The sequence below is a fragment of the Meleagris gallopavo genome, chromosome 3 (assembly GCF_000146605.3).
Source record: "Meleagris gallopavo isolate NT-WF06-2002-E0010 breed Aviagen turkey brand Nicholas breeding stock chromosome 3, Turkey_5.1, whole genome shotgun sequence".
In the NCBI taxonomy this organism is placed as follows: domain Eukaryota; kingdom Metazoa; phylum Chordata; class Aves; order Galliformes; family Phasianidae; genus Meleagris; species Meleagris gallopavo.
This window is the reverse complement of record NC_015013.2, coordinates 25,006,518-25,020,092: the sequence shown is the minus strand read 5'-3', so window position 1 is coordinate 25,020,092 and position 13,575 is coordinate 25,006,518. Positions and strand designations below refer to the sequence as shown.

Here is a 13,575-nt window from a genome sequence, read left to right as displayed (position 1 = left end):
CTGTGGAGCCAAATGGCCCCGAGCACCCAGCCCTGGGGAGAGCGTCACTTTGGCTGCGTGCAAAAGAAACTTCTTCAAGGAGAAATGTTAAGGAAAGTTTGTGATTACCATTAGAAACGAAGCTGAGGAATTTGCAGCATTCTCACTGATTGTTGAGAATAATAATAATTAAAAAAAAAAAAAAAAGTTCTAAAGTGAGGAATTCTTTACTCAGAGGGCAATGAGGTGCTGGCACAGCTACCCATAGAAGCTGTGGTGCCCCATCTCTGGAAGCACTCAAGGCCAGGTTGGATGGGGCCCTGGGCAGCCTGACCCGGTGGGAGGCATGCCCATGGCATGGAGTTGGGGTTGGGTGGGCTTTGAAGTCCTTTCCAACCCAAACCATTCTGTAATTCCACGATTCACACTTTTTTTCCATTGCACTCGTGTAACCCTGCAAGTGAAGGCCGGTCGGTGCCTTAGTTGTAACACTGCTTCTGTGTAAGATGCCAATGTAACGTGTTTATGGAGCATCACTTACCTATGAAATTTTGCTATCTCAAGAAAATGCTTCCATAGAAAATATAAGAATCCATTTAACGTCTGAAAAATGCTATCAAAGCAACTGTGTACATAGGATAATCTGTATGTATTGCCCAGTAACTTGTTTGGCATGGTGCTGTGCCTTCTGTTCCGTATCTCCATCCATTACAACAACAGCTTTAGACTTTTCTTTTTTACATAGGAGATCTACCTGGTTTTCAATTGCTCAAAAAGAAATCAATATTTTAAGAATGAAAGATGAGCACTCTGTACACAAAACCCACTGCCAGTGGGAAAAAATACAAATCTGAATTTTTGCACCTAGAGTGATGAATATTTTAGGCCCTAACAATTTGGCAATAAGAAAAAAAAATAGGGTTAAAAAAAAAAAGATAGCTCTTATATGATAATGGATAATACTGGACAGTATATTCTAAGAAAAAAAATCCATTGAATTTTTTGGATATCTCTGAAGGTTTTAAGCCATATGCTTTATAACCATTTTCAGGAAAGAACAGTGATGATGTTAGTGATTCATTTGATTTTGCTTTGAGAAATTCATGGGCAAAGAAATAAAAAGGTATATGAAACTGGTCATGAAATTACCCATATTTGAAATAAAGCCACCAATTGTATCAGTAATTAAACTTTATGTCAAAGTGCCGAGTTAAATCAGATGAGCTGAGCAAGCAAGACGAGCAATTTTAGGCAAAGCCAAATAAGTGAGGAGAACCTCATGTAATCCAGAAACATCATGCTGAGGGTAGAGAGAATAAAGAAGCAGATGCTGTCTGATCTAAAGAAGAAAAAAATCTTCCCAGGAACAAGTCCCAGTTCCATCCCACCTCCCTTCCAGTATGGGTCCTCCTCTTTTGCCCCATGTTTTGCTGCCATTCTATTCCTTGCTGCCACTGATTCTCAATCCCTCCTGGCAGCAGAACAGACTTGTGATGTAGGGCTGGCAGCCCACAAAAACCGTCAGGCACCGTGGTTGGAAGAGGAAGGGCTGCACAGCACCTCCAGCCCTTGGCCAGTTTGGTGAGAAGCCAGGACTCAGCTGCTCCCTGTGGGGGCAGGATGTAAGGAGTGCTAGAAAGCAGTGGGAGGGAGGGGGACTTCCATCTGTTTAGGTAGAAAAGCCACAGTGTGAAGGAAGGTCTGTCTTCAAACTGCCCGTCAGGGGTGCCTTGGATACATTGCTCTATTTCGTTATTTAGAAAAACACTGTAGGATACTGTGAGCCTGAAGTTTAAGTCAGGTTAAAAGGAAGGAAGGGGAAAAAAAAAAGAAGGGAGAGAATAGCTTCAAAGTGAACCTTGAGCCGTGCTCTTTGCTCATAGTGAAAAACGTAGTTTGCTTCACGATTACAGAGTTCAAAGGTTTTATTTTATTGCCGTCACATTTTGCTTTTTTCGCTTCATTGAAAATACCAGTTATAATTTTTTTCCATCACATCATCTGCTGCTCCAGGAGAAACTCTCCTGATGGCCAGAAACTTTCTAGAGCACACCAGCAGGAGCACAGTGCGTGCCAACAAGCTCCCTTTCCTGAACTAGTTCTAAAGAACCCAACCTGGTGTCTTAACTGCACCTTGCTTATGTGGCCTTGCTGAGAGTTCCATCACTGTTTCTTCCCTCTTTTCCACTGAAACTCAATAAAGCATTGGGGTGGTGCAAGCTCTCACCATTCCCAACTGTGTTCAACAAGGTCATCCTCCAAGGCTGGATCCTCATGAGTCATCTGTGTTTAAATGTCAGGGACTTGTGATGGTGTTACGTGCAAAAATATGGATAGCTTCTCTATACCAGGAGAGCAGATGACCCAGAGGATTGAAATTTGCCATCCTCAGGTGGTTCCAGCAGGGCGAGGCTGTCATAAAGCAGGACAAGCAGGGCTGCAGCAGTGTATGCTGAGCAGTGCATTCTCTAGTAGCAGGCATTGCACAAGATCAGACTGAGCAAAATTGTATTTGTCTTAGCAAAAGGCACCACAGCAATACTTACTTTAAATCATGGGGAAATAAATGTCAGAGTTGCAAACTTTTTTTTTTTTTGTCAGATGATCGTCTCCCATTATGTGCTGCATCTAAAGGTTACACTGTCTGGTATCTGCAATATTTGTGAGTTAGGAACAGCGAGATTCTAAATTACTTGACTTTTGAGAGCTAGATGTGCTTCTGATGAGTTTTTATTTACTGTTTGTGATCAAAAGAAAGAGTAAAGCAGTATCTCTTGTGATATTTGAATGGTTAAGATGCTTTATAACCAAAATGGTTTAATTTTATAAACGCTTAAGGTGATATTTTCAACACAACTCATAACATAAGTAAATGTGCTCTTGCATTTATAAGTGTGTTCTGTTAACTCATTTTGGTAATTGCCTCTTTCTTTTCATTAAAGTCTCAGACAAATTAGACAGTTAATGGAGTTGTTGTATGAGCATTAAATTAAGGCTGCCTAACTTGAAGTCCCTCAATGCAGTCAGATATCTGGTGAAAATGATGAATTCTGGGGTGCTGACTCATGTGATCTGAAAATGCCATCCATTTCCTGATTCACCTTCATGTCTTCTCTAGGAAAAGAAGAATGTTTTACAATGAATACCTGCAGTCAAACAATGTTTTGTGTGCTTGTTTTCTTATCTTTCAGCCACTTCTTTGAACTGTTACCTTCAAAATGAAGAGCAAGGCAGAGGTGAGAACAAAGAATGCCTTGGAAAAATCCAGTCGTAACATCTGAGGAATAGAAATAATAGGAAATACTTATAAGGTCAGAATTTGGATGGAATTTATGGAAAGTTACAAAGGGCCATATTACATTTGAATCTAGATTTGGGAATTTAAATTTTATACATAATAAATATATCAGTGCATCTTTTCCTCTACTTCAGATGATAATGCATTCTGCTGTCTTTAGCCTTGCACAACTTTCTTATACCGTAATGTAATTATTCGTAATGTACGTTCGGCTTAATTCTTTAGTTGTTAGAACTAAGACACATCCTCACACCAAGCCAGAGCATGAATTTAAAAACCATTTGTTGTTCCTCTCTGTTTGATGGTCCATAATTATAAATATTAAATCCCTGCATTTCTATATCCCCAGCAGAACAAGTGGCATTTGAATAAAAGGTATACGTATATGCGACCTTATCACTTATCGACCTTATCACCAAATACCAAAAGTACATAATATAGAGCTTATGTGGACTTCAGGCTTTCTGTGCTAAGTAGAGGTGATACTTAGCATAACTCCTACCTTTGTAGAATTAAAACATCATAATTTTTAGAAGAGTTCTTAACCAATTGTGTAGACATCGTATGTAGGCAGTATTTCTGTGACACTGATGTAGCATGAAGAGCCCTAAGTCAAATTTTGTCCATAAAACATACAAAACAGTCAGTGAGTGCCAGACAATGAGGAGTACTCTGTGAGAAGGGGCAGCAGCAATGGAAGTCTAATCCCAGTGATATTTTCCTCTGTTGTCCATACACTCTGTTCAGTTGCCTGCTAAGAAAAACCTAGATGGTGTTATTTATAACTGATCTTTTTAGGCTAAAACTGTTAAAACAAAGTGCCAAACAACTTGAAAGTTTCTATAGAAATACTGTTAGGCAGACAAAAGAGAAAAGAAATTAAAGCTGATGATTATTTATCACTGAGAAACACACACACACACAAAAACCTTCTGAGTTTACTTTGTTGATTTTAAATACTAAAACATCCACCTCAAAGTCTGTTCTTCTGTCTCATTAGTCTTAATTCATGGCAGAACAGAGCAATAGTAGTGTAAGGAAGTGCCCATTTCAGGTTTGAAAGGAAGCCCAACAAGCAGCTCTACAAAAGTTTTTTTTGCATCCTGGCACTTCTGGATTTAGTAGCTGCTACACCTGTCTGCATTTGAGGTCAAACATTTAAGTGTCAGCTAAATGTGAGGGAGGTTTCCCTACCAAGTGTCATTAAGAAGAGCAGATGCTGCAGGCTGTGAATTAGGGACAGTGGATATTAGTCTCACATCATCTATTGACTGCTATTAATAACCCTGTTTACATCTAATCCCTGCCCCAAATCCCTCCCATATGGTACTCAAGTACCAATTTCTTATGTTTTCCAAAGGTCACATATCATCAGCACCAAGAAAAGACCACAGGTCCTCTGACACAGCACCACCACTGTGCAAAATCTGTATTGAGTTAAACTCTCTGCAGACATACCTTCTGCTTTTATGCTGTGCTTTGTCCCAGAGTGGTGCTCAGAACAAAGGCATCCCATTTCCTAAGCTGTTGAAAACTTTGCTAGCAAAGTAAAGTGCAATTGTTCATTGCAGTCCATTTAAATATGTACAGCTATCTTCTATGTTTTTCTTCCATTTAAATCTGCATAAATCAGCCTGCATCGTAGCTTTGTCAGCTAGCTGATATTCAACAATGAGAGGAAGTAGAAAGCAGTAGAATTAATATCCACTGGGTGATCATAGTTCTAGCCTAATGTTAGAGTGTTTGACTAATTGATTGCCTTAGCACTCTGCTAGCAGATGTATGAGTTTAATTATTAAATTTGTATTGCTCTTATTGCTTTCCATAGCCTGAAACAGTTGTAATTATTGAAATTATTTAAATCAGAAACATTGTATTCAAAACGTTTTAATTGATTTTCTTAACTTTTTGTTAATAAAAACTGCTTTATTAAAAGTACTGTGGGATAATGATTTGAAGTTTTGGCTGGACATTTGAAAACATGAAGGGGATTACACAGGAGCAGAACACCTACCACAGTCAGCTCCAAGAACTCAGAATCTGATTCTGCACACTCAGTTTCAGAAAATAAGCCTCCTTCCAAAAGGCTTGGCAGGAGGAGGGATGTTCAGACATACTGGCAAAGAACAAGAGCTTTTGTTTCTTTGTAGTTACACCGGCTCCACTGCGATTGTAATTTACCTTTTTTTTCTACATAATGAAACTTGGAGTTCATAAAAGATCAGGTTAAGGTAAGGAAACTGAAATTAGTGTTAACTGTGTAAGTCTATCATCATACTTTAAATAATACCAGAAGATATCAAATGGAGACCAAAACTACAACATCTACCTCTTATCTCCAATGGACATCCTCATTCAGAGAGAACAGTGTGTGCAGCAACCTTTTTAAACAAAATACAATTGGTCACTTTTATGTTTTGTATCAGATATACGTTCACAAAGACTTTAAAGGTTGTAGTTTTTGAAGTAGTACAATTACTATGCATGACAAAAGCATAAACGAAATATTTTGCATAAAAATATCAGCTGTGGACAGACAGTCTAATTAAAAAGACAATATGAAGTAGAGTAAGAAATGAATAGGAGCTATATTGCTAGTGCTAGTGTTATTCTGATAATCAATTCCTTCTGATACCAAGAAGAGTGTTATTAATAGGACTCTGTCAATAAGTGGGGAAAAAATCTCATATTATCTTAACAAAAACAGGAGTCAAAAAATAACAATTCAACCCAAAGCCTACTCCTATACTCCTCCATACATCATGTTCTTGCTGATTTCCTGCCCTTCCAACCTAAGACGTCAGTTTGGCCAACCAGTAGACATTGCTTGATTATGGACCAGTGACATCCAGATACCATGCACACTGCCTCTAAGAGTCTGGTCTGGGGCAAAAATGTGGTCTGTAGTCCAGATAGAACCACAGGTTCAGAGATTTCAAAACTCATTGGAGATTGACTGAAAGCATAGTGATCATTTTTTGCATCCAGGATAAAAATTGCTGCTTTTTAAAATCCAACCACTATTTTTGTAAAGCAATTTCTTTGCTGTTTTTCTTTCTTTTTGTTTGTTTGTTTTCTGTGGTTGTTGTTAATTTCATAAATCAGTTTTCTGAAATCAGAACAACAAAGCAAATATCTGCATGTATACCCAAAATATAATGAAAAAGAAAAAAAAAGGCAAATAGTTACAATCTGTCATCATGTTTACTCTCCCTGATTCTCCTTCTGACTTGTAATGCACCATTGTAAAATGGTGAGGTCACCAAAGCCAGGATTTGTGTATAGCATACCCACATTTAGATAATCTTTTTAAAGGTAAGCGGTGTCAGTGGTCTCTCTTGTAGGAGAAAAGCACAGAACAGCTCCAAAACACAGATGGACAATTTTGCTGCCTTTTTGCTGGTTCAGGAAGTTCCGAGTAGGAACTCAGGTTGGGTCAGTATTCACTATTGGTTTTCTCAACTATTCAAATTGTTAGGGTTTTTCTTTTTGTTAGAGAGGGAATAGGTGTGCTATCACTTGGGGCAAAAAGCACATGAATTGGAACAGCATTTGTAACCATTTGCTTTCAATCTGCTGCTGTGACCAAAAGAAATGCGAACTGGCAAAGTACTGCTATTAATATAATTCTATTTTGCAACAGCTGAGGAAATGACAAAATTAAAATAACTTCCAAATACTTGTATTGAACATTTAATGGCTGACGTTCCCAGGGTCAGCAGGCATGGAAATGAAATGGGGAATGTCTGGGCATTCTTCATAGCAGATTTCCAGGAAGAGCCTTCCAAATGACTAACTCAACAGGGTTTTTCTTCCTTGCTAGATGCAGTAAGAGCATCTAAAAACATTTTGAAGCTTTGGTTAAGGGCAAATATTTGGCAGAGATTGTTCTGACTTCTCTGGGAGTGAGAACAGGTTGTATCATTTCTTAGTTGATGCTACCAAAAGTCTTTTAAGGTATGAAGTGCCTTCATTTTCTTAAACACCAGTAAGATTTGCAATTAGGGGGAAATTATAGGTACAGTAAATAAATAGAGCACAAAGCTTCCACTGTATTCAGTGACAACTTGAAGTACATTGCAAGTCTTAAAAGTGACACAGTGTGAGAAAGTACCTTCTAAGATTGAAGCAATTACATTCTGCTTGGAATTCTTTATGAAGAAACTGACAAAACAAAATTCAAATGCATTCTGCATATAGCAGAAATGACAGAAGAAAACAGGATGGAAAGACTTAAAGGGTGGCAAAATACTCTTTGGATTTGTTAGCTGGGATGCTAAAAGCAAACGAGAATTTGCTCATCTAATTTAAAATGATATCTTTCCTTTCAGTTTTAGCATTCGTATCACTTATTCAAAAATACAGATAAATAACATATAGCCTATGTTCAATAACTATGCTACATCAAAAGTACAGTTGTTTGTTGTTCTTTTTTTTTTTAATCTATTTAAGAGAACCACAATACAGGTTACCACTGAGACTTCATTGTCATCCATAAATATCATGCCTTAGGAAACCACAGAAGAGTTGATATCTCTGTGCCATTTTACACAGCGGTTAACACAACAGGACTCTGGTTTGGCTTGGATCTATCACCAGGTGTTACTGTTATATATACATAACAAAAATTATAACAGTCCATATGTTTGATAGAAAGTTACACACTGTGATTATCTGGGAACGTTGTTAAAGATAAACTCTTCAAATGTGGTGAGAAAAAGCCATAGGTGTTCTGATAATAAGGATATATAGAGAGATATGAGAGTTCTACACCTCCACCAGGATCTAGAAATGAAATGTCTAACTAAATCTAGCTAAAATGTCCTTTAGGGTACATCTGGCTCCTCAGAAATTAACTATCTGACAAACATATGTCTTTTCTTGGTATTTAGTTTCTCCTTTGTCTTTCAGCTCCCTTCCCCATAGCTGAAAATAGAGCGTTGAAGGAATGAACAAGTCCTACTCATTCGTTTGGGTTTTTTTAGTGAGATTATAAATGAAAACACATTTGACTAAGTCCTGTGGAAAATGTAATTTGTTATGTCACAGCAATTGCTCAGCATGTGTGCAGCTGGGTTTGATGATACCAGACCCTGTTTGTTATAAGATCAATAGCAATTGCCTCAAGAAAAGAAGGATAGATGAAGAAAGGCTGACGGCTTGCAGGCTCAAACTAGTTTGGGTCATCAGGAGCTAAAAGGGAAATGTTTTAACTTGCGAATGAATTACTCTCTCAACACAAGGACCAAGAAGCGGAGGCCAAATGCACTTCTCCTGCCTCATTTCAAAAACTTCCTATGTCTTTTATCAAAGTCTTTTTGATTACTACAGAAAGAGAAGGGGAAAATATTGTGCTATGTATATATAGATCACTTAAAACACTTCTAAAAAGAATGAGAGAGTAAGCGGTATTAAATACAGTATCTGCAATAGAGCTTGCCATAGGCCAGCTTAAATTCCACCATTTAAATGAAGCAGTACACCACTTCTGAAAATCTATCAATGTCCCATTTGTTTGTGTTAGTTCAAGTCAAGATGATCTAATTAGAAATGGTTTATCTTGGAAAAATCCAAAAGCCTTGCACAAGCACCTGGGCCAAAGCAGGAGAATTTTTATTCCTCCAAATACTCATTACTGCCAGCTTAATGCTTGAAGTGTAGCAGAAGTACTACAATTCCAATGCAAACAAAGCTGATTTACTTGAGATCCTATCGAGGTGTCAGCCACTACTGCTGGACCGAGAGCTCTGACTGCTCCATTGCTCCCCAAAATCACTTTCCTCTAAACAGCGAGTGAATAAGAATGCAACAGACTGCAAGTATTAATTACAGAGCTCAAAATTAAAGAAGAATCATAACTCTTTGCAAATCTTCCCCAATGTCTTCTCCTGATTTTGCCCTATAGCTGCTGGAGGGGCTGCAGATGGGCTGTAGACTAAGCTCAGCTCAGCTCCACAGTAGAAAGACAAGAACAAAAAAAGAAAATAAAAAATCCTTTGCAGTGTATGTTCACTGGTGTGAGTATTCGCTTCTATTTAGTGTTTAGGGATGAAGGATTACTTGGTAAGAAGGAAAAAGAAAGAGGAGCAGAGATTAAAAGCAAGCAGATAAAGAAAAGCTTCAAGATACAAAAATAGCAAAAGGTAAGGAGAATGTGAAAAAACAAAAATATTATTTTTCACTGCAGAAACAAACACAGTAATAAAATATTTTATCAGTACCATGAAATCCACCTGTCTTTTCCTCAAAAATATTCAGTTAGCCCATTACTCAAAGCTCTCAGATTCTCTACTGTAAGAGACAAAACTTTAGGGCAACAGACCATGTAGTTAATGTGTCCTGCCTCTGGGGCTCACCAGTATCAAATGCTTAAGGAAGAGTTTAAGAAGTCAAACATACAGCTAGCCTCCAGTGATTTATGATTTATAGATATCCAAAAATAAAGGATCTTATCATGTTTATACATGGATAGGCCTCCATTTCCCTCATTTATTTATTCACTGGATTTGAGCATCCACAGCATCCTAGGTAAAGAATGTGCCAGTTGAGGATGATTTTGAGAACACACATTTTGTTTTGAACACATTCCCACTTACTCTGCAAAGTAATGGAAAGAGACATGGAAAGGAAAATGGTACCATGATATCATTATGAACATAATGATACCATACTGATACCATTAGCAACAATGAGGTTATGCCATGGGATGATGTAGAACTCTGAGAGAGGCAAGGCTAATTGGATCATTTGTGACATTTCAGGAAGTTCTACAGGTTCAGGAGTACATCTGAAATGTTTGAATACCAACACACACAGTATGAGGAACAAATGGGATGAACTGGAAGATTTGGTCCTTTCCCAGACCTCTGATATCATTGGTATCAGGAGCTGTTGACTCCCTGGAGGGTGGAGAGGCCTTCCAGAGTGATTGGAACATCAAGAATAACCAACAGCCTGAAGTTCAACAAAGGAAAATGATGAGCCCTGCACCTGAGATGGAGCAATGCCAAACACAGGCACAGATGGGAGATGAGTGGCTGGAGTGCTACTCAGCAGGAAGGGATGTGGGGTGCTGGTGACAGTACCTCAGCTTGAACCAGCAGTGTGTCCTGGTAGCCAAGAGGGCAAACTGCATTTTGGGATGCATTAAATACAGAGCAATCAGCCAGTCAAAAGAGGTGATCCTTCCTCTACACTTAGCATTACTGCAGCTTTACCTTGAATATTGTGTATAGTTCCTGATTCCATGATATAAAAAGTATATTAATATACTTTCAAAGCATCCAGAGAAAGGCAAGAAGAATTGTAAAAGAGCTGAAAGACATATCCTATGAGGAGAGGCTGAGGATATTTGGTCTGTCCAATCTGAAGAAGAGATGTCCAAGAGGCAACCTCACAGCTCTTTGCATCTCCCTGAGGTGGGGAAGCAGAGGGATGTGCCTCCCTCTTCTTCCGGGGAACAAACAGTGGGATACATGTGAATGGCACAAAGTTGCATTAAGGAAGGTTCAGGCTGGATATTAGGAAAAATTTCTTTATCATGGGGGTGATCATCATACACTAGAGTAGGCTTCCTAGAGTAGTGATTGAAGTTGCATGCCTGTCAGTGTTCAAGAGATGTTTGGACAATATCTTCAATAATGTTTTAACATTTGGTTAGCTCTGAAGTGGTCAGGCAAATGGTCTAGAATATCTCTGAAGATCTCTTCCAACTGAACAATTTGATTCTGTTCTATTCTGTTCTTTCACTTGTCACTGTATCAAAAGATTTGCCTTCTCCAGAGCTCACATGATACTTCAAATCTCAATTTTCTGTCTTCTCATCATCTTCTTTCAAGCCAAGAGCTGCAAAAAGCATTTTGATTCAGGTATACTGTGAATTTCTACTCTGCTAATTGCTAACGTTAAGTATTATTTTTGACCACCAGTAGGAATCAAGCTGATGTTTTCAAAGAGCTGCCACTTGCAACTCCAATATCTTCTTGTTGAATAACAACAAGAAGTTCAGAATCCACTACTACTTGTGCAAAGCTAGCCTTGTTTCATTTTATGAGCATCCCATTACAGTTATATAAGCAGAATTTCCTTCCCACTCTTACCATCCATTTATGCTACATTCTAAGGTCTTTCTGCAGAATTTGTAGATGCTCTTTATCTTTACCACCCAAGTCAGTAACTCAGTATAATCAGCATGTACCCAAATGCCTCTTGTTGTACATGAAGAATGACAGATGGATTTTCACCAGATTGTATTACACAATTAAAAAAAAATACTGAGGCAAAATGCAACAAAATGTTGTGCCTATTTCATCTCAATATCTGATCTTTGAGTTTGGAAAAAAAGAAAAAAGAAAAAAGAATAAAAAGTGTCATGTTTACAACTTCAAAGCAGAGGGTTTTGGTTTTCTACTGCTTGGATTATTTCCTTGAAGAACAGCATGACAGTTTAAGAGATTATCACCAATTAATTTAAAATGAGGTTACACCATTTTGAGGTGTAACCTTTGAGATCCAATAAATACTGAGAATACTTTTTTTATCTCAATCTTACGACCATAAAACCAAAATTAGTACTGGTGTTCAGGTGTTTTAAACAACGGTTAGACTGTGAGCCTGGTTATTTCTTGAGCTCTGTTGTGGTTACTGAGGAACTGAAGTACAATATCAGAGCAGTGCCTATGAAAACCACCAATTGTAAATGTAGAGCGCCAAACTAGTTCACAACTTCTATCAGGGCAACTTGTTTCAGCTTCCGGTTACAGTGATAACTGGCCACAAGTCTAGAGCATACAAGGAGTAGATGATTTAAGGCTTTTTTGGTCAACATATACTAAGATTCAAAGTTCACAAATTTTCCAAATAATGGTTGGCCAGCATTTCTCCATTCTTTTTATTTGTCATTTCAACCAAGAAAATAATGTTACATTTATGTAAGTATTCAATTTTCAAAAAACCTTCAGTGATAACTCAGATAAATTGAGAAAAGCTAACAACAGGGGTTATGATGAAGAAAAAAGTGGATGAAAACATAACTAATTTGTGGGAAACCTGGTTAAATTCTTTGTGTGAAAAGTCTCCTTGATTTCTGAATACACTGAAAAAATTGAAGAAACCTTTGCAATCAAAAACAGTAGCTTAAGATGTAAAAATGAGAAGAAAAGAGAATGCAGTTGAAAACAAAACAAAGCAGAAGAACAGTATTGATGTCATTTCACCTCATTCCTTCCCAATAATTCCTATTTTCAAGAATTCAATTAACACTGAATATTACACAGTGACAGGGTCATTGCCTCCAGCACATTATGGGCTCATAGCCATCTACATTTCCTCCCCCTTCATTCATAGATTTAAGAAAAAAGCTGAGCAGGTAGCTGCTCAAGAGGCAGAACGGAAGGAATACTGTACTCCAAGACTATATTTAACAAGTAGCCATAGGACAGGGCTAGACTTTAAAGAGAAGTTGTTTCCTTATATGTTTAATTCTATCTGACCTCTGTAGAAAAGCTTTGGATGACCAAGGTTACCTTCCTACTGTAAAAGCTCCATCAATTTATGCATTGCTCTTCCTGTACAAGGCCATTAGCACTGCCATTTTAGGCTAAAGAGATTTTTCTGCATAATGTCAGCAATATTTTCTACCCATGTAATATCAGGTCAATTCTGTAGTATTCAAAGATCTTCTATTATTTCCTCTTTGAAACAGTATTAAAACTGTGTATCTTACCCATCAAATATGCTACCAATGTTAATACAATAAAGCATTGAATGAGTTAAGTTATCCTGTTTAAGATGAAGGAAGCAAACTTTCATATGAAAAAAAATTAATCATATCCTGAAACAAAAGTAATGTAAGTGTTATACTCAAAATTCTCTTAGAGGTGTACACACCGTGTACATGGAGCTAAGCATTTATGGCGAGCCTAACTGGTATCTTAACAACCTAGTCAAAGTTATTAGTAGTCTAACCATAATAACACCAAAATTTACAGCTCAAAATGGGGGAAAAAAACTGACATACATTAATAAGGAGGGGTTTTTTTTGTTTGTTTGTTTGTTTTCGCATGCTTTTCACTGTGAATGTATATCTGCTCCTAAAAATTTCCACAGAGGGGGCATCACAGCCTTCATGTACTGCTACTTCTATCATTGCAATTTTTCTCCTCTTTTACTTAAATAGCCCTTGTAGCAATGCAAGTTGACATCTTCTTGTTCTGATTGCTGTGGAGAGCAGTTAATTTTCTCCATTTTTGCAGTCACTTGTAATGCTTAAGTAGACTATAATTGTACTTTTCCTTAGC

At 37.7% G+C, this 13,575-nt stretch overlaps 1 non-coding gene across 1 annotated transcript; it reads left to right on the top strand.

Annotated features, from left to right (window-relative positions):
- The first annotated feature begins 3,012 nt into the window (after positions 1 to 3,012).
- On the top strand, positions 3,013 to 3,081 carry LOC116216518. Its single transcript, XR_004159411.1, has one exon. It is a non-coding gene; the product is annotated as a small nucleolar RNA SNORD123 (small nucleolar RNA).
- The last annotated feature ends 10,494 nt before the right edge of the window (positions 3,082 to 13,575 follow it).